The sequence below is a fragment of the Erinaceus europaeus genome, chromosome 2 (genome assembly GCF_950295315.1).
Source record: "Erinaceus europaeus chromosome 2, mEriEur2.1, whole genome shotgun sequence".
NCBI classification, from domain to species: domain Eukaryota; kingdom Metazoa; phylum Chordata; class Mammalia; order Eulipotyphla; family Erinaceidae; genus Erinaceus; species Erinaceus europaeus.
This window is the reverse complement of record NC_080163.1, coordinates 53,246,770-53,272,688: the sequence shown is the minus strand read 5'-3', so window position 1 is coordinate 53,272,688 and position 25,919 is coordinate 53,246,770. Positions and strand designations below refer to the sequence as shown.

Sequence of the window (25,919 nt, the reverse complement as noted above, 5' to 3'; positions counted from 1 at the left end):
AATACCAAACCCCAGAGACAAACTGGAAAGCTGTAACAAGCCAAAAGTCACATGGCTTGATTAAATAATAAGAAACCTTGACAACAAAAGTTTCCTTAAGTCTCTGAGTAGAAGCAATCAGAAGGGAAACTTCAGAGATAGTCAACCAAAAGACATTTGCTGTCTATCCTTACTGCTAAGAATGTTTGCCCCCTACTCTGTGCTTTGTGTGTGTGCTCACAGTGGCTATAAACTTGTATAATCAGTATTCTCTTCCTGACTTTGTGATAAGGAAAAATAGAGACGCAGAACGAGTTAGCCATTTTTCCGAAGTTACATGAATTGTAAGTGACCGAGGCCATTTATGTAAGCACGCACACAGCAACTGAACTCCAGAGCTCCATTTATTTGGCAATAGACCTACTTGTTTAATGCAATGCTAGAATCTGAAGGGCGTTTAAAAGTCTTTTGGGGGGGGAGGAGAAGCAGCAGGTAGTGATACTTGTGAAGAGTGTACAAATCATGGTGCGCAAGGACTTGGGTTCAGGCCCCAGATCCCTACCTGCCGCAGGGGAAGCTTCATGAGTGGTGACTAGTGCTATAGGTCTCTCTCTCCCCTACTCTTGCCCCATCTATTCTTCCCTCTCAATTTCTCTGTCTCTATCCACAGTAAATAAATAAATAAACAACCATATCATTAACTTTTAAACCACTTCAGGGCTGCTAGTGTTTTTTTTTTAAAAAAAGTCATTTAGTTCAGTGGTTCTTTGCATGATATCTCTGGCTAACTGGGGTTAGAATCAAGTAAAGAAGTCACTCATCTTAGGTGAAAAAACTCAGTAAATAGGGTAGGCTTCAATATTCTTTCTGTAAATAAAAGCCAAATCTCTATCTCAAAGACTGGGTTTCTCCTGGGCTCCTACTTTCTGTTCATAGCACCTTAATCCTAACCTTGAATTTGGAGCAGCATCAGCTTCCCCTGTGCAGTATTTAGTAATCCAGATTTTCAGGCCCCACTCCAGATCCACTTCTTCTTCTAGCGTTTGCCCTTCTTCCGTAGCCAGTCAACAGCGTCAGGTTGAAAGCCGTCAGGAGCTGCTTGCTGCTGGCTTTGAAAGTGACTGGGATCCATGTGGATTCAGTCGGCTAGGAAGGATCGTCAGTTTCCCCAAGGAATGGGTACTCACGGGATGCACCACGGGAAGGTCGATCCAGTGCATCCCAGATCCACTAAGACAATGAGAGTGTGGCACCCGATGATCTGTGCTTGAACCAGACATCTAAGTTATGCTGATGAGGGTTTGGGTTTTGAGATCCACCCATTTTATCCCCTGTCTTCCCTTACTTATTTTAATTTTTATTATCTTTATTTATTTGATAGTGACAGAAATCAAGAGGGAGAGGGGAAGATAGAGAGGAAGAGACATAGAGAGACATTTGTCTCTTTATCCTGCTTTATCCCACTCACAAAGCTTTCCCCCTGCAGGTGGGGACCTGGGGCTCAAGCACGGATGGATCCTTGCACATTATAACATGTGTGCTCAGTCAACACCTGGCCCCTCACTATCTTCTCTTTACTGGTGTGAAAGTTGCTTGTGATTTCTCTGAGTCTGAGGTCCTTTCTAGTCCACACTGTCCCTCTTTCCCTTGACCAGGCACTTTGGGCTGCTTCCTATTTTTTCTATGTCTTTATTCCCCCAGGGAATCTTCCTTTCTGGGTGGAAAATCAATTTGCCATGGAAAACCACCATCAATATCCATTTATGGGATCACATCAAGTCTTCTGGGGAAAGCGCTTAGAATGTAGTTTTCAGTCTTGGTGGCACGTCAGGGTCACCCCAGGAGCTTGGGGAAAATATTGTTGCTCAGACCTCTTTGCTCCAGCCAAATAAGCCAGAGTCTCTGAGGTGAGGGCTTAAGTGATATATTTTTTTCTTAATTCTTTGGTGATTACAATGAACACTGAAGGCTGGGAACCACTGACTGGGCAAGTACAGTCTTCTGCATTGTTCATAGTGACTGTGCACAAGGCACAAGCTATACATGACCCTTTCCACAGTCTGGGTCCTTATCCTCCACATCTGCTGCAGTTTCCATTTCCTGTGCTAAGGGACATACAAGTGCTCTTAAATTCATTTTTCTCCATCCTGTCTGCCATCATTCAGAATCTAACATTGTCCTTGCTCACTGTCTTCCCTGGAGCCTGTCCTCGAACTATGTGTTACTGCAGAAGATAAGTAGTTTTTGAAACAAATAAGATCTCACTCTGTGAATGTCAAAAGTTTCCCATTATCTTCCATTGCTCCTAGAATAAGACTGACTTTTAACTAAGTCTTCCAAGATCCTGGATAGTCTTAGCAAGTTCATCTTCTCCCTTTCTATGTGCTTTCTGCACACCATAGGCTCTGTATTTGTCACACTTGCTACATGGTTGTAGAAATACATATTGTTGCAACACCATGAATGCTATTCCCTTCACTCTTTCTCATCATATTCTTTTTTTTAAATTTTTTTGTTTAAGAAAAGGAAACATTGACTAAACCATAGGATAAGAGGGGTACAACTCCACACAATTCCCACCACCGGATCTCAGTATCCCATCCCATCCCCTCCCCTGATAGTTTTCCTATTCTTTAACTCTCTGGGAGTATGGATGCAAGGTCATTGTGGGATGCAGAAGGTGGAAGGTCTGGCTTCAGTAATTGCTTCCCTGATGAACAGGTCAATCTATACCCCCAGCCTGTCTTTCTCTTTCCCTAGTGGGGAAGGGTTCTGGGGAAGCGGAGCTCCAGGACACATTGGTGGGGTTGTCTGTCCAGAAATGTCTGGTCGGTATCATGCTAGCATCCGGAACCTGGTGGCCGAAAAGAGAGTTAACATACAAAGCAAAACAAGTTGTTGAACAATCATGGACCTAAAGGCTGGAATAATGCAGATGAAGAGTTGGGTTGGCCTCCATTTTGTAGATTGCTAGTAGGCATATTTTAGTTATATTCCAAAGGGCCTATGGCTATACTAGTTTTTTTTTTTTTCTATTTTCCTCTGAGCCTGAAATCTGATATGCAGGTGGATCCAAGTTATTGTCTGGGGAGATGATGTCATGGCTGGCAAAAGGACCAGAAAGCTGGATCAGGGAAGAGAGTAGCTCCCTAATATGGGGAAGGGGTATAAATAATGTTGACCATAAACCCCACCAATTTGATGTGATCTGGGGACCATATTCAGCTTAGGAGCCTATGTGACCTCTGTATCCCTGTAGATCTGAGCTCACATTCTGTGGTTATGAGTAGGAACATTTCAAGCTCCAATCATATTCTTAACTGGGGTTATCGCTGAGGCCCAGTGCCTACACAACAACTCCATCATTACTGGACATCATATATCCATTCATTTCTTTTTCTTTTTTTTCTTTTTGTTTGTGCTTGAGATAAAAAAGACATAGGGAGAGAGAGAGAGAGAGAGAGAGGAGCGAGAGATGTACAGCACTGCTTCACCACTCTGAAGATTCCCTACATAGATAAGAACTAGCTATTTGAACTCTGTCCTTATGCATGATAATGTGTGCACTCTACCAAGTGTGTCACTATCTGTTCCTTTCTTTTTTGGTAAGATTTTATTTATTGCCACCAGGGTTATCACTGAGGCTTGGTGCCTCTGTGACAAATCCACCATTCCTGATCAACATTTTTCCTTTTTTTTTTCTTTATTTTATAGGGTAGAGAGAAATTAAGAAGGGCAGAAAATAAAGAGGGAGAGAGACAGAGAGACACCTGCAGTACTTGTTTCACTGCTTGTGTAGCTTCCCTCTGCAGGAGTGGAGTGGGAGGCTTGAACCCAGATCTTAGCTTATAGAAATGTATACACTTAACCAGGTGTGAGACCACCCAGCCCCCAAGATGTATTTATTTTATGACAGTGGGGGAGGAGTGAAGGAGAGCAGAAGCATTGATCTGCTGTGGTTTATTGTGTTTCCAAGGATTACACTGAGGACCTTGGAGTCGCAAGCATACTAACACTGTGCTCTAGTGCATTGAGCTATTTCTCTTGGCATTCTTTCCCTTAACAACTGGGCATCTGGATCTCACTTGTAATTTTTTTCATTATGAAGGAAACCTTTCCTAGCCACTCTGATGAGGAAAAAAAAAATCTTCTGTCATCATTTCATATATATATATATATATATACACACATATATATATATATACATATATATATATATTTTTTGCCCCTGGAGAACAGGGAAAGGGAGCTAAATTTTACCAGAACCAAGCACTTCTAGAAGTTCTTGGTTTGTCCTCTGCTTCTTGTTGTTGTTGTCCTTAAGTAAATAACAGTTGAAATTTTGCTTGTATTTGTGTAGTCACTTAATCTGAATATCTATGCTGCAGTATGATGTGTGAGAACAGAACAGCAGCTCTTTTTTCCCTAGTGAGTTGAAAACAGCTGACTAGTACTGGGAACATAGCAGGTGCTTAGTAAACACTTGCTGAATGAATAAAGAAATGAATGTGCCTAGAAGCTACACCAACCAAATGAATGCATACCTTGGGTTATTGCAAAGGAAAGACCTAAGGACCAGAGAATAATTTTTAATTCAGATCTGACTCATTCTTGTCCTGTTTTTCTTTTTAAAAAGCCCTTTTGCTTTGCTAACAAAGCTGTGCCAATGGTTTTAAGCTAAGAGTTACTGCACTGTCCTCAAGGTCACTGTCTAATAAGAAGACAAGGCTAAAGGGGCATGTGGAATGAACTCCTTTTTAAAATCTGCTTTTGGATGGCCTTGATTTGGGGTAAAGTATTGGGTTACTAAAAGAAAAAAAATATATCCAAAACCCACTAGACTAAAACATACCTAAGCTCCTGCTGGTTTAACATTTCTGTGAAACAGTAATTTTCAAAGGAGATTTGACTCACAAAATTTCTGGTGAGACTGAGCAGCTGGCTCCATGAGCTTTCTGTTTTTCTAGAAGCATGCAAATGTACATGCAAGTAAAAGTGGATTTCTCCAGAAAAAAGATGAACCCCGTGGAAAGGAAACTCTATCTGCCCTAGCAAAATATGGAGACAGACATCTAGACTGAGCCATTGTTATTTCCCAGGCTGGCAGTTTCACAGTCTGCCCAGATTGGTGGGCTTGAATATATGTATATGCTGGTTTCCTTTTCACAGGGCAGATATCTAAACACCTGCTCATTCACTGTGCTCACTGCCCCACTCCTCAGGGGCCTCTCTCAGATGAAGTCCACCTTCCCGCTCCCCAGCCTTGGTCTTCAGGAAAAGGCATAGCCATAACAAAGAAACAAATTTACTGTTGGTGTGAACCAAAATGCCAGGAATAGGATGGGCTTCCCTTTGCCCCCCAGGCCATTACAATGGTTTTGCCACTAAAACTAAAGCTGTTTTCTGCAGTAAAGGGTCTGACCTGAAGCCTCACCAGCCATTTAAGAGAGAAAAGGGAAGGAAAGAGACAGAGACCCAGCTCCCTACCCATTTCTCTAGTGTGTAACACAACTATGTGTTTTACAGTGGGGTTTCCATTCAGATTTTATTTCATTTCTTTATTATTTTTTAAGATAGTGGACTGGGGGAAATAGCATAATGGTTATGCAAAAAGTCATTCATGCCTGAGGCACCAAAAATCTTAGGTTGGATCCCTAACACCACTATAAGCCACTATAAGCTGAGCAGTGCTCCAGGAAGAAAAAACAAACAAACAAAAAGAATATATATACAGTGTTAAGATAGAGACCAGGAGAGAGAAAGAAAACAAGAGATTACAGCATCAAAACTTCCTTCAGTATGGTGAGGGCTGGATCATATGGACTCAAGCCTGGATCTTACACATGGCGAAGCAATATACTATCCAAGTGAGTTATTTCACCAGCCCTAGATTTAATTTTAAATCAAAGGTTGCACAGATTTAAACAGAAAGAAAGAGGGCGGAGAGTAGATAGCATCATGGTTATGCCAAGTGATCCTCATGCCTGAGGCTCCAATGCCCCAGGTTCAGTTCCCTGCACCACCATACACCAGAGCTGAACAGTGCTCTGGTAAAAAAAAAAAAAAAAAAAATGGAAGAGAGAGAAAAAGAAAAGAAAAAAGAAGGAAAGAAAAACAAAATAGGTTTGGAACTCGCCTGTTTAGTCAATGCAAATGCAAACCCAGCACTCATTTGCCTTAATTACCTGCATCTTTAGACTGAATGTTCCTGAGTAATTTCCTTCTTCCTTTGTCCTGCCCAACCCCCGCCCCTGCAAAAAAAAAATGTTGCTAGGTTTCACCAAAATGTCTACTTTAATCAAGAAAATTACATTCCATCCATTCCAAAAAATGTTACTGCACATTACAGGTTCTGCCTTCAGCTCAAAGTAATGAATACATTCATGTATTATTTAAGAGCAGTAATGCATTTTTCTTTTCTCTCTCCATCTTTTAATTCCTTTGGTGCTCACACTTAAGCATGCATCAGAATCACCCACAGGGCTTGTTAAAGCAAGGATTGCTGGGCCGACCCCCAGAGCTTGGAACAGAGTAGATCTGGGGTGGAGACTGACAATTTGCATCTCTAATTAGTTTCTAGGAGATGCCTTGATGCTGGTCCAGGGTTTGCACCTGGAGAAGCCCACTCAGTTCAAAGAAGTAGAGGGGACAGAATTGTAGGACTGTGTAGGGCTCATGGAGGGTGTATCTGGTTGCCCAATTACTTCGTTTGATTCACAGGTACCCATCTAGAAGCCTGACTGCCTTGAGTTACAGCATGGCCCCCTACATGCTCAGTCTTCTGTGCTTCCTGCTGGTTGAGCAAGTACTCCAACAAAAACCTGAGGGGACTTAGCTAAAAGGAAAGGCGTAAGGGGCCAGGGAGATAGGGCAGCAGCAGAGTAGCAGGCTTTCATGCCTAAAGCCCCAGAGGCCCCAAGTTCAGTTTCTGGCAACACCATGTACCAGGACCGAATAGTACCCTGGTCTCTCTGTCACACATTAAAGTAAGTAAATAAATAAGTCATAGGGCCAGGCAGTGGCACAAGCACCAGGTTGAATGCACACATTATAGTGTGCAAGTACCTGGGTTCAAGCCCCCAATCTTCACCTGAAGTAGGGAAGCTTTAAGAGTGGTGAAACATTGCTGCAAAGGTGTCTCTTTCTCCTCTTTCTCTCTGCTTTCCTCTCATTTTCTATCTGTAGCTATCCTAAATAGATAACTAAATTTAAAAAATTCTTGAATTGAGGAAAGTGGTTTTGCAAATCAGAACTCCTCTAATCTAAATCCAGGTTCTATCTTCCTCTCCAGATCCAGCTCAAAGGCAGCTGCTTGAATTACCACCTTGCTGCCATTTTTTTTTCTTGCTTTCAGGGTTATTGCTGAGGCTAGGTACCAGCACTATGAATCCACTGCTCCTGGAGGCCATTTTTTTTTTCCATTTTACTAGATGGGACAGAGAGAAATTGAAAGAGATGGGGAAGATAGAGAAGAAAAGAAAAACATAGAGACCTGCAGACAGGCTTCAGAGTTTGTGAAGTGACCCCTGCCCCCAGAAGGTGGGGAGCCAGGGGCTTGAACCGGGATCCTTGAGCAGGTCCTTGTGCTTCTTCTAACCTGGTGTGCTACCACCTGCCCCCATGCCAGATTTCCTTTTTTTTTTTTTTTTTGCCTCCAGGATTATTGCTGGGGCTCAGTGCCTGCACCATGAATCCACTGCTCCTGGAGGCCATTCCCCCCCCCCTTTTGTTGCCTTTGTTGTTGTAGCCTTGTTGTGGTTATTATTGTTGTTGCTTATGTTGATGTCGTTCGTTCGTTGTTGGATAGGACAGAGAGAAACCGAGAGAGGAGGGGAAGACAGAGAGGGGGAGAGAAAGATAGACACCTGCAGACTTGTTTCACCTGCCAGATTTCTTAATGAGGCTTTGCACCCTTTTAAAATATCTACACAAATGAGATGAGAATGTCCTGAAAGCTCAACAACTGAGTATGTTTAGCCCCAGCAGAAGCAGTAAATTGAAACAAGATAGAACTTTAAAAGAATGTGATTGTATTTCAGCCTTCTCATTTTAGATGGTGGGGATGAAAGTTCAAGGAAGCTTTTGTTACTAAGGTCATATAACCAGTTTTTCCAGTACAGAGGAAAACTTAATTCTGCCAAAAGAGGACAGATCTGCAGAAGAAGAAGTTCAGGGATTCAGGAGGGTCAGAAACACACTGGACTTGTAGAGATAAAGAATGGAAGGAGAGAATGAAGTGGAAACTAAATCGTCCTAAATTCCCTTTCTGTTGAGAGAAGCTCAACTGGCACCAAACTGAAAACCTCAGTGTCAACTTCACCTTGTGTTTCAATGTCCTTGTTCCGACACTAGCAGTCTTAGCCTCTTCATTATTTCCACCATTGTTGAAGAGGAAATGTCATGAGGTCTTTGCCTTCTGAGAACTAATTCCCTAAGACTGAGAGTGCAGGTTTGAACTTAGAGTTGATGCAGCCCTTTTCAGCTCACTGTAGTGGATGATGATGTTCTGCCAAAAACTAGGAAGGAAGTAAAGGTATCCACCTATTTGTCTTCCCACCAGTTCAACTCTACATATCCTGAGTGCCTACTAGAGTTTATCTGGGTAAAAACTCTTTGGAAAATTGTATGCAGTGTTCATTCCAGCAAGTAGTCTCTAGTGAAGCCCAGACCCTCTTTGTCACTGTTGTCACAGCCTCCTCATAAATCTTCCTGAACCTCCCAGAACCAACCTTTCGTACGGCCATCAGCATCTCTGTCATCACACCAGGCTTCTTCTCCAGAGTTTTCTGCTGTTGCCTGATGTTGATGAATTAGCAGTCCTATCTTCTTGGTGTGGAACTCAAATTGCTCCATAGATCCCAAGCTATTTTTTTTTTGTTTTTAAATTCTTAGACTCTGTTCTTTGTAGTTCCTCCCCCACTCACTTCATGCCACTTAGAATTTTCTGAATATATGCTCTATTTCAACACTCTGTTTTTGTTTAATTTACCTCCTTTGATAATTTCCTCTTTCCTACAGCCAAACATTCCCCCATCATTTAAAGCCAAACTCGTGTTTCTCCACTAAGCCTTTCTCACTGTACCAGTTACAATATAGTTCAATCTCTCTTTGATGATGTGATGGCATTTGTATTTTGAGCCTGTCATAAATAAATGCCCAGCTTAATACTACCTATAATGAAGATGTAAGCATAGACCCATGTTCTACTGTCCATGGTCCTGAAAAATATCCGAAGGTAAGAATGGTTGTTTTTCCCTACTGTTTTCCACTTGCCTGAACACTTATCAAAATCGTCATCAAGCATCTCCATTTTTTTTATTGTGATTAAAAGGTTGCAACTTGGACCTTCCCCTAGAACACATCAAAGCTTGACGTTCTTGATTCATTTTGCTGGTTATATGAACTTAGGACATTTCTAGCTACCTAGTAACAAATTATTCCTGCCACCTCCAGAATGTGCAGAAACAGAAATGTTGTCCTTCTGTGCTCCTGCCCATCCAGTATTATGCTCATGATCTCTGACATCTCTGTCTATCTTGTCTTAATTCTGTCATCTCCTGTCTTTTGAAGTTCTCTAGAGAATGCTGCATAGCATTTTCCTCAGAGTCTCTTGAAAATCATCACTGGCAGGAAGTACCTACTTAGGATATGTGTCATTGAACTTGTAGGAAGGCAGGTAGGTGGATACCATAAGAAGCTTTTATTTCCTTTCCACTCTGGGGCAGAAAGTCCGTATTTGCTTTAGTGAACTAGGAAATGCCACATCATCTCTGAATTCAAGTCTACATACTCAGCCTTAGAGGATTAGTTCTCAGAAGGCAGAGTCCATCATTGGTTTCACATCCAATTACAATCTTTCCTTGGAGCCCCAACCTCATTAGAGAGTCTGTCTTTTGTCTAAGCACAGATCATCTATTTCTTCATGCAAAGAGATAAAAATTGATGGTTAACATTTCTTAGGAAGTTGGGACCATGACTAGAGAAACAGCATAATGGTTATTCAAAACACTTCCCTGCTTGAGGCTTCAAGGTCCCAGGTTCAATTCCCACCACCACCATAAGTCAGCAATGAGCATAGTTCTAGTTTATCTTTCTGTATCTCCTTTATGAGATTAAGAGTGCCAGGCTCCAGGGAATTACCAAATCCTGTTATAGGATCTCAGCCTCAGAGCTATCCCACCCAAGGGCAAAGAACTGCTACAGGCTTACTCATCAACATCACCTGTCAGTGATGGGGGTTGCTTCTAAGTGTTTGAGAAGATGATGACTGCCGCTCTTGACCTCAAGCACCTTATGGATCTGCTTTAGTTATTCCTGAAGCAGGTCCATACCCAGAGGAAAAACACAATGTTTTTAATGAGAAATGATTTCCTTCAGGTCACACACTGCTCTAGGGCCTGTTCCTGCCTTCTGGCTTAACCAGCAGCTCTTCATACAGAATGGCTATGAACCATCAGAGTATGCTCATACGGGGTGCTAGAATTCATGCATGACCTACATTCATGCCCCACTGTGTTGGGTATTTCCGTTAATATTATAATAATGACAGTGTTGCCAGTGATGACAGCCACTCTGAGTTAGGAAATTCACACATATGAGCAATCTAAGGCCACCAAACATGCCTATACACTTATTGATATTCTCTATCCCCATGATGCAAATGACAAAGATGAGAGAGTAAACATTCACTTAGGATCACAATAGCAATCTAGAGTTCAACTTATGTTCTGAATCCCATAGTCTTTGGTCCTTGTTGGATTCTTCATCATTAGCATAGAGAACCAGAAGTCCAGGGAAATAGCTCAATGTGTCAATGTTAGTATGCCTGAGGCTCCAAGATCCCAGGTTCAATCCCAGGTGTACTACCATAAGCCAAAGCTTAGCAGTGCTCTAGTTTCTCTGTCTATATGTCTCTTTCTCTGTCACTCTCATATATAAATAAGAAAAAAAAAATAGAGAACTGTGTAGTTCAGGGGAGAGAGCTCTGCCTTGCTTTTTCTTGGTCACAAAAGAACACTATCAGTCATACTACCTTTTCCAAGATTGGTCCATTGAGGAGCCTAGTCTCCCATCCTCTAGAATTTTTTTTTAAAAATATTTTATTCATTTTTTTAAATATTTATTTTATTTATTCCCTTTTGTTGTCCTTGTTGTTTTATTGTTGTAGTTATTATTGTTGTCGTTGTTGGATAGGACAGAGAGAAATAGAGAGAGGAGGGGAAAATAGAGAGGAGAGAAAGATAGACACCTGCAGACCTGCTTCACCACCTGTGAAGGGACTCCCCTGCAGGTGGGGAGCCGGGGTTCGAACCGGGATCCTTATGCCGGTCCTTGTGCTTTGCGCCACCTGCGCTTAACCCGCTGCGCTACAGCCCGACTCCCTAGAATTTTTTAAGAAGCATTTTAGTAGCCCACATGCTTGAAGTGTGTGTGTGTGTGTGTGTGTGTGTGTGTGTGTGTGTGTGTGTGTGAATTTGCCAGAGATTGTTTATTTATTTTAATGAGAGAAATGCAGCATTGGAAGACACTGCTCAGCTCTGGTTTATGATGGTGCTGGGCATTGAACTTGACACCTCAAGAGCTTCAGTCACAAAAGTCTTTTGCATAATCATTATGCTTTCTCCATTGCCTCAAAGATGTTCTTAAAGCATAAATCAATCCCTATTACCACCATGAAGAATTCTAGCCTCAAACTCTACCCCCCACTTCCATAGTCAACCGCCATATGTCTTCAAAGTGAGATTGACTGATACATCAGAAACTACCAGCAACTGAATTCATCTCACTAGAGAATCCTACCTGGATTCCATGGCTCTTTTTGGTTTTATTTTGGTTTTTTGTTTGTTTGTTTTAAATACAGAAAGGCAGAAAGAGAAAGAGAGAGTGAAAGAGACCACAGTTTCTTTCAGTGTGCTGGGGGGTTGTCTTGAATCTGGCTCATGCATATGGCAAAAGAGTTCACTATCCAAGTGAGCTGTTTTGCCAGCCTGATTCTGTAGCTCATACCTATAGATACACAACTGTAACAGACAGGGGCAATTTTGTTGCTGACCTCTCTGCTGAGTGCTGGCTAGGGCCACACTGGGTTTGCTAGAGAAATAGGAACAGTCTTGAAGAATCACCCAGTGTGCCAAGGGTCAATTCAAAGTGTGTAGAAATATCTGAGAACAATCTATATTATCAGTAATATGTAGTATGTGTGAGAATTTAGTTGGTTGGTTTGTAGATTTATTTGCCTTTCCTTCCTCTATGGAATATATATATATATATAAATAGAAATATTATATATTATATTTATTTGAAATATTTGAAATATATATATATATATATATATATATATTTGAAATGTACAGAGTTAAGCTTCCCAGACTTTTTTCTTGTAAAATTATGCATTGTACATCACTTAAACATGCAGCTTCAGGAGGAGGAATTAGCATAGTGATTATGCAAACAAACTCTCATGCCTGAGGCTTCAAAGTCGCAGGTTCAATCCCCTGCACCTCCATTAAACCAGAGCTGAGCAGTGCTTTGATTAAAAAAAAAAAAAGTGGTTTCACTAAATTGCTGGTCGAACAGCAGAGTAGCCACATGACCTTGGGTCCATACTCCCAGAGGGTTAAAGAATAGGAAAGCTATCAGAGGAGGGGATGGGATACAAAGGTCTGGTGGTGGGAACTGTGTGAAGTTGTACCCCTCTTATCCTATGGTTTAGTCAATATTTCTTTTTTATAAATAAAACATTTTTTTAAAAAAGTGATTAGTTCTATCACTTTTACACCAAAATAAACTCCTGGCAGGCCCAAGACTTACCCACAGGAAAGGAAACTATAGAAAACATTAAAAAAAAAAAAGCGATGGAACTGGAATGAAAGCACACCTGGATAATGCATTGCCACATACTCAAACTCAGGTTTGAGTCCAACCGCCACTGCACTGGAGGAAGCTTGTAGTCTCTCTGTCTCTCTCACTCACAAAAATCAAAGTAGAGCTGTGAAATGCTAACAATGACAAAACAAACAAAAATCATGGAACAGGTAAAGTATTTCTAAGTGTGATGGAAATCCATAAAACCTGAAGAAAAAAAAATTCATTAAGATTTTAAATATATAGCAAAGCATAAAGGAAAACAAACAAGAAATGATGAACCAGGTTTAAAAAAAAGTTTCAGTTTTCATTACAGTAAAAGAAATTTGTTTCTAAGTGGAAATGATAAACAAATGACAATTCAACCAAAAAAAAAGAGCAAAAACTATCAACAGAAAACATGAATGGCTCTTAAATCTTTGAGTTTGTGTTCACCTGCCTTCATTAGGTAAATGTTAATTGCAAATTCACTAAAAGCTCCCTCATCAGGTTTGTGACTCATTTCCCAAGGAAATGGAAAAGAAACCTAACATGCATAATGTTGGCCAAATGGCTGAGTCACCAAGCCCCACCCTCAACCCCACTTACAGGAAGGAAGCTTCATTTGCCATGCAACAGAGCTACAGGTGTCTCTCCTTTTATCTGTATCTCTTTCCTTCTCTATCTCTGCCTCTCACCCTCTATCCAGGAAAAAGAAAAAAAAAAAAAAAAGGTCACTTGGAGTGGGAGAGTGATCATTTAAGTGCCAAGCCCCAACAATAATCCTGATGGCAAGAAAGAAAGAAAAAAAAAGTTTGGTAGCATTGTTATGGAAATGACAAAGAAAAGTAGGTGTTTCTTAATTTTTTTTTCATATATTCTTTTTTAAATTTTAGGGGGCCACATTGTGGCGCACCTGGTTAAACTCACACATTATGGTGCTCAAGGACCCAAGTTCAAGACCCTGGTCCCCACCTACAGGGGGAAAGCTTAAAGAGTGGTGAAGCAGGACTGCAGGTGTCTCTCTGTCTCTTTCCCTCTCTACCTACCCCTTCCCTCTCAATTTCTCTTTGTCTCTATCCAATCATAAATAAATAATAAATAAAAATTTAAAAATAAAGAACAGGAAAGCTCTTAGGGGAGGGGATAGGATACGGAGATCTGGTGGTGGGAATTGTGTAGTTTTATCCCTCTGTCCTATGGTTTTGTTAATATCTTCTTTTTAAAATAAATAAATAAATAGATATTAAAAAATAAAAATAAACTTTATTTGTTTATAATTGGATAGAGACAGAAATTGAGAAGGGAGGGGGAGATAGGTAAAGAGACAGAAAGAGAGAAACCTGCATCTCTGCTTCACCACTTATTAAGCTTTCCTCATTTAGGTGGGAACTGGGGGCTAGAACCTGGGTCCTTGAGCACTGTAATGTGTGAGCTTAGCCAGGTTTGCCACCACCTGGCTCCCTCATATATCCTTTTTTATTAACATTTTTAAAACTTTATTTAATTTGATAGGACAGAGAGAAATAAAGAGGTAGGGGATATAAAGAACGAAAGAGAGACCTGTAACCCTACTTTACTACTTTTGAAGCTTCCCCACTGAAGGTGGGGACCAGAGGATTGAACCTGGATCCTTCAGCATAGTAGCATGTGCACTTAACCAGGTGTGCCACTGCCCATTTCCTTTTTCATATATTCTTGAAATGATTATAAATTGGAAATTCTTTGGAGATCAGTATGGTAATATCGGTCAAAACAACTGAATATCCTCTTTGATTTCATCAACTTATTTTGAGGAATTTACCTAATAGGTGAATTTAGTATGTGTCCAAACTATATGATATGCCATTGTTTATTTTAGCAAAACACCGGTATAATGAATATGTAACCATAGCAACGATAGCGAGCCTGCATATTGTGATAAGACAGAAACATATGTATACGTAGGCTAAGACATCAACCCAAAACTGATTGGCCAAATGGCGATGTAACCTTAAAACCAGAGGCAGGGAATCGGGCGGTAGTGCAGCGCGCAGGGTAAGCGCAAGTGGCGCAAAGCACAAGGACCGGTTAGGATCCCAGTTCAAGCCCCCAGCTCTCCACCTGCAGGGGAGTCGCTTCACAGGCAGTGAAGCAGGTCTGCAGATGTCTGTCTGTCTCTCTTCCTCTCTATCTCCCCCTTCTCTCTCAATTTCTCTCTGTCTCTATCCAATAACAAATAAATAATAAAAAAATGAAAATAATAAACAGGCAAGCTAGTATAAATAGAAGCTCAGAAACCAGCTGAATGAGGCACTGTCACTGCTACTAACCGGGATGCTATTGGTGGTGCTGAAGGACTTCAGCACATGTGGCTAGGCTAAGTAACTGCTTCCCCAGCTTCCAGAAACCCTCGTTCATCTGGTCTTGCCAGCGGACGAAGGACCTCCCTTTTGGCGACACAGCGGCTGGTGACCACGTCGTGAGCCTTACCTGCAAACAGCTACTGAGTAAAGAGAGGTATCAGGTTGACTGTGTGTTGTGTGAATTGTGTGACCCTTCTCTGGCATCTAAATAAGTAAAGAATTATTGCTAACCCCGACACGCTCTCCGAGTGAGTCCTTACTCAAATACCTTGCTTGCAACAACTGGTCCATGCTTTCAATGGGAAATTTACAATTAGGGGGGAGAAAAGAACTTCTAATGTATGTTGTTAATTTAAAACAAATTTAAGATGGCTTAGTGTGTCTAATATTTCATTATGTGCTTAAAGAGAAGGGTCATAAGTTTTCTTGTGGGTGTGTTAAAATACATCTGTAAGTAAACATTGAGAGGGAAAGAAAATTTCCCTTCCCTTCCTGGGTTTTTCTTGGATTAGTCAAGCAATCAAATTAATATCTGCGCTACTGGATGGGATGGGGACGTGGGGCTTCAAGCAAAGAGGAGGGGCCCTCATAGGTCAAAAACCATATTTTCTATAATTAAATGTTTGCTCTCTATTTTAGACAGGTTTCTCCAATAGAAAGGTTATTGTAGGGCAGGGGTAGATTGCATAATGGTTATGCAAAGAGACACTCATGCCTGAGGCTCTAAAGTCTAGGTTCAATCCCTTACCCTCACCACCACCACCACAAGCTAGAGCTGAGTAGTACTTTGGTAAAAATGCAATAAAATAAATTTTAATTTTTTTTTCAAAAAAAGAAAGGTTATTGCTAGGTCTAGGTGGTGGTACACCTGGTTGAGTGCACATATTACGGTGTGTAAAAACCTGGTCCTCACCTGCAAAAGGAAGCTTCACAAATATTGAAATATTGTTACAGACTTCTCTCTCTCTCTGTCCCCATTCCCTCTCAATTTTTCTCTATCTTAAATAAAGTTATTTATTAACTTGGAACTTAAAAAGACAGTTATTGGTGGTAAAAAAAAAAATCCCAACTCTGGGTAATACATCCAATTTTCATTCTTCTAGGTAGTAAAGAGAGTGGTAAAAAGTTTCCACGAACCTGAAAGACTTCCATTGACCTTATCTGGAAATAACCCATATATCAAAATGATATGTCTTAGCAAAGTCCATTCTGAACATCTGATGCACGATCCATCCTTCACAGACAAACAGCTGAAAATAACATTTGTCTCCAGGAACAAGCTTTGGAGTAGGCAGAAGTGAGAGAGATCATTCTCTGTCTCCTTTAGTTGCAGTGTGAATTCTAAAATATATGAGTATATAACCTACCATCTTTCACCAAACTTTTTTTTTTAACTATTTCACCAAAGCTAAGATGCCAGACAGCATACCACCCAGCATTCTTTCACCCACAGTCAAAAACATAAAGTTGCCATCTACCTGCAAAGCACTACTAATCTTAAAATAAATCCCCAGATAACATAATGGTTATGCAAAAATATTTTTACCCCTGAGGCACCAAAGACCCAAATTCAATCCCCAGTACTAACATAAACCAGAGCTGTGCAGCCCTGTGGAGAGTGGTGGGGGTGGGGAGCTAGTAAAAGACAAATCTTGACTTTAAGGTGAGCATCATTAGAAGCAACAAATATAGCATTTTAAAAATGTATCCTTTAGAAGCAATAAGACATACTTTCCGGATAAAACTTGGAAAAAACATTTCACAGAGATAGTATTTTGTTTATGTACCAATAAGGAAGGTCTGAAGGGATACGAGATAAAGAAGAATGACAAGTGTAGCCATCATTTCTAGCAAGTCAAGTAGTAGGGAGTTTGACTCTCCCCCTTGTAGCTTCTAAACCTTGTGCACTTGACCAATTGCACTACTGCCCAGCCCCCTTTCAGGAACTTTCAATCTTTCATGTGGATGAATTATTGCTTTTCTAGTCAGGAAAGAATGCTACTAAAGCAATATCAATATATCTGCCGTTTAAAGGGGCAGCTCACTGACCTTGTTTGTGAAGAGGAAGTTTTCAAGAAATGGCCTTCAGGTTCCCCACCCCAACAAACTGTTGCTTTAGTAAATTTGATTCCTCTTAAACATTCTCCTCCCCCTTTTCCTTTCTTTCTTTCTTTCTTTCTTTCTTTCTTTCTTTCTTTCTTTCTTTTTCTTTCCTTCTTTCTTCCCCCCTTCCTTCCTTTTTCCTTTTTTTTTTTTTATTCCCACCAGGGTTATTGCTAGGGGGAATCTTCAGTGCCTGCATGATTCCACCATTCCCAGCAACCACCCCCCCCCTCTCTGATTGAGGCTGAGCAATAGAGAGGTAGGGAGAGACATCAAGGGGCAAAACACCTGCAGCACTTGACCACACATGAAGCTTCCCCTTGCAGGCAGGGACTGGGGCCTTGAACCTGGGTCTTTGCACAGAATAATGTGTATATTCTATTGGCTGAGGTACCACCTGGCCTCTATTATTAGTGTCATTTTTATTTTATTATTTTTCTTTATTGGGGGGAATTAATTATTTACACTCAACAGTAAAGAACAGTACTTTGTACATGTATAATATTTCTCAGTTTTCCACATAACAATACAACCCCTACTAGGTCCTCCTCTGCCATCATGTTCCAGGACCTGAACCTCCCCCTCCACCCCAGAGTCTGACTTTGATGCAATACACCTAACCTAGTCCAAGTTCTGCTTTGTGTTTTCTTCTTTTTCAGCTTCTCTTTTTTTATATTATTATTATTAGTGATTGAATACTGATCAACAAGATTGTGGGATAAGAGGGCAACAATTCACACAACTTCCACCACCAGCGTGCCATATCCCATTCCCTCCACTGGAAACTTCCCCATTCTTTATCCCTCTAGGACTATGGGCCAAAAATCTCTATGGGGTGCAGAAGGTGGGAGGTCTGGCTTCTGTAATTGCTTCTCCACAGGACATGGGCATTGACAGATTAATTATTATTATTCTTTTTAAATGTGTTGCTAGAGATCTAATGAGGAGATTCACACATGTTCATTACTATTGAATCACCTCTCCAGACCAGCTTCTATTTTTCCCTTCTCTTCTCTTCTCTTCTCTTCTCTTCTCTTCTCTTCTCTTCTCTTCTCTTCTCTTCTCTTCTTTTCTCTTCTCCTTTCTTTGCTCCCTCCTCTCCTTTTTTATTTTTTTTAGAATGAAAGAGACAGTAATATAGAGAGAGGTAGAAAAAGAACTAGTGAAAACGAGAGAGTCCATTATCTGTTGAGTTATCCTTGCTGATCTCATTTGTTACCAAGGATTCACCCCAGAGCCTCACACATGTAAGGTGGGTGCTCTGCCATTGAACTCTCACCCAAGCTCCTGTGGCTTCAAAATTCTTTTCCTTAAGTTCTGTCCTATTTACCTTCTTTTCTTAGTCTGTGCATGTGATCCAAGTGAGCTATTTTGCCAGCCCTTGAGTACCTTAAAATATTTTATTTATTTTATATACAGAGAAATTGACAGAAGAGGACGAGAGAGAGATAAAGATAGAGACAGAGATCTGCAGCACTGCTTCTATATTTATTAAGCTTCCCCCCACTGCAGAGGGGAACCAGAGGGTTTGACCTGAGCCCTCTGCACTGTTATATGTGTGCTTTATTGGGTGTGTCACCACCTGGTTCCAAAGTATCACTATTAACTCTTCAACTCTGCCCCTCCCTGGAAAACACACACACACAAACACACACACACACACACACACACACACACACACACACACACACACACACCATCACTTTCCGCAGCAGACACAAACTCCTAGATGACTATTGCTTCTATCTGTTCTTACCCATCTACATTGCCATTACCACACTTAGACCATGATATCATCCTTTGGTCTTGCCTCTCCCCCAACTCTTTCCTACATACCAGGCAGAATGATGCTGTGAACAAGAATTTGATATTATAACTCATATAATAAAGTTTATAATAAACTACTGTCAACATTATAAATTAATTGCTACATAATGTCATCACTTGTGTTAGCACCAATCATATGATATTGAGTTATGTAAAATTTTGAAATCACTATTAAGCTTTCCTTTCTTTTTAATTAATGATTTAATAACGATTGGCAAGATTGTAGAATAAAAGGGGTACAATTCCATACAATTCCCACCACCAGAGTTCCATATTCTTTCCCCTCCATGGAAAGTTTCCTTATTCTGTATCCCTCTAGCAGTATGGACCAAAATTCACTATTAAGCTTTCTTAACAAACCAAGTTGAAAAGAAAAAAGAAATCTGATGGGAGTGTCCTCCATTATACAGGCTGCTATATATAATATTATAAAGGTGTTAGCTGCAGAGCAGACCAAGCTCATTTCATATAGCATAAGAGTCCTGGCCCTGTCCTTTCTCCACCCTCCATACTTCATTTCACTTTATTTCTATGAACACTTGGTTTCAGTTGTAATGAAGTGCTAGATAGCTCTCAAAAATCAGGCTGCTTTTTCACTCATGACCCTTAACATGAGCAGCTATGACCACGTGTGTGTGTGTGTGTGTGTGTGTGTGTGTGTGTGTGTGTAAATAAGAAACACAAATAAATGAAAGTGGAATTTCTCTTAAGCCCTATCACGCCCCGCCTACCACTTTGCAAGAAGAGCTCATGGAAGAGGGGACTTGCCTGAACTGACTCCTATGGCTAAATGTTGCCATTTCCTTGGGGTTTGGTCTGACCCTTTGAGCCATGGACCTAGGAAAGATGATTTCATTAGTGAAGGCTTAGGTTTCCCAATTGAGGGGCCTGTGGGTGGCCCCTAAGTCACTCTTCATTAGCACAGAATTGGCAGGATTGTCCTAGATTCCTCATCTCTGAATGCCACTTACATAAGCTGAGGAGGCGGCCTTTGAGAGATGTCCAGGTCTTGCAGGGGAATATTTTCCTTCTCTCCATCGCCTGTTTGCTTGCTGCAGTGGAGATATTTTTGGATTTTGGCTGAGTCAGTCTCTTTTTTTGGCCCGAATCCCCCAAGGGAATCGCTGATCTTCCAGATGGGAACTAATTGAGGAGTAACAGGCTGGCCAAGGCTGCAGACAAGAAGGGGGCGGGAGCTTCTGAACTGCAAAAATTCCAGAAGGTACTTTGATGAGGGGATGTGTGCTGAGTATCTTATTTATTGGAGGCGGGAACAGGCTACATGGGGGTCAGGGGTGTGCTCTTCCAGAGATTTCTGGTGCCCAGGATTGAATCCTGAGGGCAAACTGCTTGGGCACCAGCAAGGCCCATGGTTTAGAACCTGGCTAGCCATGAGGTAGGTACTGACTTTCTCTGCTGGTTTCCTCAATGTGTAGAATGAGTATAGTGATGCTAGAACCTCCTTTTGAGGCTTGCTGTTAGAACTAAAGAAAGTCACTGGAATCCTGCCTGGCATAGACTAATTTCTCAATAAAGCTGAGCTAGTAGTTATCTTAGAGTAAAGCTGCAGGGCATCTAGAAACCAGTGAACTCCTGGTTGTAGGAAAGCCTAGCTTGCAGTTTAGCAGAGGGGCAAGTAAGGTCAAATTAAAATGCTTGTTCAATGGGTCAGACAGCAGTGTACTCAGTTGAGCACGGGTGTTATCATGTGCAAGAACCCAGCTTCACATCCCTGCTCTCTATCTGCAGGGGGGAAGCTTCACCAGCAGTGGAGTAGATTGTTAGGTCTTCACATGTATCTCTCTCTCCCTCTACATTTTCCCCTCTAATATCGATTTCTCTCTGTCCTATCAAATAAAATAAATAAATGAAAGAGGGGATTGTCCACAGGGAGTGGTAGATTCATGGCGTAAGTAAGCACTGAACCTCAGCAGTAATCCTGGTGTGAATCAATCAGTAAATAAATATTAATTAAGCCACTTTGTGTGACATTTGACCTTCCCAGCAAACAAATGGCTTGAAACCATAGTCCAGATTGCAGAAGTGAGGAGTAAATAAAGCATGGCCTTCTGGTGCTGAGAAAAGAGGAACTATGATTTAATTAATTAATTAATTAGTCAATTTAACAAGAATGATTGTTTCTAGGCCCTGGATTTCCCAATTCTACTTAGGTGATGACATTCCTTGCAAGCAATATGATTCTGAGGAATTAATGGACAAGGCTTAGGTCTGTGCCAGGTAGATGAAGACAGGTCCATAATCAATAGTGTTGTCCTCATTAATGGTTTTATTATTGCTGGTTTTTATCCTGTAAGCATCAGAATGTTTGTGCACTTGCTATGTGTTGGGTTCAGAGTGTGGGACATGGAGAGAGATGGCTAATGTGTTCTTGCATTCAGAGACCTTCCTTCCATTCCTGCTGAAGACAAACACATAAGCAGGCAAAGCCAAGCAATAATTTCATAAGTGTCTTTAGATGGCATGTTTTATGCAGGAAGTAAAAAAATAGAATTAAAGCATCAGGGAGGGTAGGGAACAAGAGTCAAGTTTAGATCCTGTTGTTAGGATAGACTGTTCTTAGCTTCTCATCATGTGGCTGAGACCAGCCTGAGTGAGAGAACACAGATTGCCCGTTTTAGTGTCACTTGACAAGTGCAGAAAGGTGAAGGGAAGTTGATACATGCTGAAATTCCCAGATCTTTCCTTAGATGCTAGAGCCAGTGCTGGACAGGTGACCAGAATAGTCTCTTCCCTGAATCACCAGGTGACAAGACATAACGTTTTCCTTGCTTGCATGTAGCTGCACCAGCCACCAGGTGGCAGTGTTCAATTATGAACAATGACAGCATTGCATGCAAGGGCCCCTGGCCAGCGTTAATACTGAAAGCATCATGCTGGCATCTGAAACCTGGTGACTGAAAAGAGAGTTAACATACAAAGCCAAACAAACTGCTGAACAATCATGGATCTAAAGGCTGGAATAGTGCAGATGCAGTGTTGGGGGTTACTCACTGCAGACTCTTGTGTACTTTTGCTTTCAGGTATATATTTTGCCCTAGTTTATGGGTAGGTGTGAACATATGCTCTATCTCAGGGGACCTACTCTATATCTAGGTTTGGGGACTTTGTTAGGAAGTGAACTACCTGGGATGGAATTAGAGAATACTATGAAAGGAAAGATCTCACCCGAGTGATGAAGCTGAAGGGTTGTCATTCCACACCTGAAGTTTCTGGATACAGTCTGAAGTGAAGCATGCTGAGGTGGTACTCATTGCTTTGATTAGGTTGTGATCGGCGGATACAATATTATTTGGTATGAATTAAGAGAAGCATAAAAGAAAGTGCGCCCCACCCTAAGGTTCTGGGGGAAATATAGGCTCTATAGTGGAAATGTGAGGTTCCTGCTTTCTTAGGGTTCAAGAAAACAATAGATAGTTATTGTTATATTCACATTGTTTTATAATTGGGTTAACTTTGAAAAATCCCTTTATTAGGATTTTCTGTATAATACCCAATATCACCATAATTTATATCCTTTGACATTATTTGTATGTAGCTGTGCCACGGTTGCTTCTGTTCTCCCTGGTCTAGGCTTTTGAGAGAGTCAAGATATCAATCAAAGACTCAGCCTATGTATTAAAAAGACTCAGTCTGTGCTTTTAAAAGTTTGAAGCATACAATCAATTTTTCCCCTCTCATATTAATTAAATAGAGATTTATATGACTACAAATTAATGGGAGTGTACATAAACACCATTCCTACCACCAAAAGACTGTGTCCATCTCACCCCCCCACCCCACCTCCCCCTGCTGCCCTGGGAAGCCGAATATCCACCCTCACCCCCACCCCAGGGATTTTACTTTGGTGCCCTACTCTAGATTTAGTCAAATCTTGCTTTTAGATCCCCTTTCTGTTTTTCTTTCTCAACTTCTGTTGATGAGTGGGATCATCCTATACTCATCTTTATCTTTCTGACTTGGTTCACTTAACATAATTCCTTATAGCTCTGTCCTAGATGGGTCAGAGAAGGTACGTTCATTGTTCTTAATAGCTGCATAGTATTCCATTGTGTATATACCATAGCTTTCTCAGCCACTCATCTGTTGTTGGGCACCTGGGTTGCTTCCAGGTTTTAGCTATTATGAATTGTACTGCTATGAACATAGGTGTACACATATCTTTTTGGTTGGGTGTTATGGAGTCCTTGGGGTATCTCCCCAAGAGAGGAATTACTGGGTGAGATGGAAGGTCCATGTCTAGCCTGGAAAGAGTTCTCCAGACTGCTTTCCAGAGAGGCTGGACCAATTTACATTCCCACCAGCAGTGCAGAAGGGTTCCTCTGTCCCCACATCCCCTCCAGCATTTGTTGCTGCTGTCCTTTTTGATGTATGCCATTCTCACAGGGGTGAGTGGTAGCTCAGTGTTGTCTTTATTTGTATTTCTCCAACAATCAGCAACCAGGAGCAATTTTTCATGAGTTTGTTAGCCTTTTGGATCTCTTCTGTAGTGAATGTTCTGTTCATATCCTCTGCCCTTTTTTGGATGGGGTCATTTGCTTTTTTGTTGCTAAGTTTGCTGAGCTCTTTGTATATTTTGGTGATTAGTCTCTTGTCTGATGTATGGCATATGAAGATCTTCTCCCATTCTTTGAGGGGTCTCTTTGTTTGTGTTATAGTTTCTTTGGCTGTGCAGAAGCTTTTCAGTTTGATGTAGTCTGTTGATTTGTTTTTGCTTTAGTCTTCCTTGCAATTGGGTTTGTATCATCAAAGATGACCTTGAGGTTTAGGTGGGAAAGTGTTCCACCAATGTTTTCCTCTAAGTATTTGATAGTTTCTGGTCTAATATCCAGGTCCTTGATCCATTTGGAGTTGATTGTTGCTGGCACTCCCATGGAGGGGATCCAGCCAGGGGGCAAGTCACTGATCCTCCCTCACCAGCTCAAGGGCTGCGCGATCCAGAAAGGAGGCATCGGGGAGTATTCTGGTAAAAACACTCATTTTATTTGGGGATGGGTACAGGTTAATATAGAAAGTTAAATAAAGAACATTTTTCAAATATGTCAGAGATTACAAGTTTCTTAAAGGTCAGCTTGCCCCTATGGTAGGGGACTGGTATGACAAGAATTGATGCAATACATACAGGTCAAAACGATTAGTATCCATGATGCAGGCAGGTTAATTATCCAAAGGCATTTGAGAGAAGCATAGGGGTTAAACCAGTAAGGTGAGCTAGAGAAAGAAAAACAAAACTTGATGTAAATCAAAGATACCAAAGAAAACAAGGAAATAGAAGTTTGGGGGCTTTTCACTGTCTGGTGTTAGGGGTGTATGATAGAGTGTGTTCTCCTTTGTGATCAAAAGGTGAAGTGGATGTATGAACTTTGAGTGACTATCATGAACTTTGAGTGAACCCTAAAGCAGGCAACCATGTGGCCTGCTGCTAGCAGGGAGAAATTAAGTGTGAGAGGCCTGTAGGCTTTCTGTGAGCTTGGGAGATTAACAAGGAGAAACTGAGTCTGGGAGACTTTTCCCTCTTGGCTCATCTCTAAGGAGAGAGGCTAACAAGTGGGGTGTCTTTCCAGACCTCCATCCAAGGATGGGAGAGCTTCCCTAAGCTCTACCAAGCTTTCACATAGTCCCACAGATTTTTGTTTCCGGTGAGATAAGGTGGTTCAGTTTCATTCTTCTGTTTGTTTCAACCCAGTTTTCCCAGCACCATTTATTGAAGAGATCCTCTTTCCTCCATTTAATACTTTGGGCCCCCTTATCAAAGATTAGATGCCAGCATGATGCCTACCAGACTTCTCTGGATAGATGGCCTCACCAATGTGTCCTGGAGCTCCACTACCCCAGAGACCCACCCTATTAGGGAAAGAGATAGACAGGCTGGGAGTATGGATCGACCAGTCAATGCCCATGTTCATCAGGGAAGCAATTACAGAAGCCAGACCTTCCACCTTCTGCATCCCACAGTGACCAGAGGAATAAAGAGTAGGAAAGCTATCAGGGGAGGGGATGGGATACAGAGATCTGGTGATAGGAATTGTGTGGAGTTGTACCCCTCTTGTCCTATGGTTTTGTTAATGTCTCCTTTTTTAAATAAATAAATAAATAAAAACTACTGAAAGCAGCCTCATGAACATTAGCTAGGAACATGAATTACAGTTATCTTTTCTGAAGGCCGCCCAGGATTTCTGGCCTGGGCACAAGGGCTCTCTTCTTCTGGATCTCCATTGATTTTATCTCTTAAATTGATTTAAAAATTTTTTTTTATTCAAGTATCAGTGCAGTATGACATGATGTCAGTTTGGGGTGGGTATCATTGTAAGTCAAGCTGTATCTACTATTTTTAAGTTCAACTTATCTCTAAAAGCTTAATTCACCAAACAAAAGGCCCCACTTTACTCCATGAAACTAATCATGTCCACACACTGTGCAGAAAAGAAAAAAAAAAAAGCTTTAGAATGTCATTCTGTTACACTCCAACTCTGTAGTGAGTCCTATTATTCCCACTTTATAGATGAAGAATCTGAGGACCAGAGTAGCAGCTTACCCATGGGTGCACAGCTGGTATGGGACAAATACTGGGTTCAGACTTTAGTTTTTCTGATGTCAGTCTAGCTCTTCACGATATCACAAGGTTCTGCTCAGCATCTTGAGAATTGTTACCAAGATGAGTGTCATTAAATCAGAGCCAAGTGTCTTCCATATTAAGGTCTCCTATTCTCATTCATACAACACTAGTATCAGTGTTTTCCAAAGGGGGACTGATACAACACCCACTCTGCTCTGGGAAATGAAAGCACCAAGCTGAGGGGGCAG

General features: G+C 41.2%; 1 long non-coding RNA gene across 1 annotated transcript in view; it reads right to left on the bottom strand.

The window, feature by feature from the left end:
* LOC132535287 (uncharacterized) overlaps nt 1-19,033 on the bottom strand; it is a 422,795-nt gene extending 403,762 nt beyond the window's left edge. The window contains exon 1 of the long non-coding RNA XR_009547062.1: nt 18,908-19,033. This is a non-coding gene — a long non-coding RNA (uncharacterized LOC132535287). The remainder of the gene's footprint in view (nt 1-18,907) is intronic.
* Nucleotides 19,034-25,919: the final 6,886 nt, after the last annotated feature.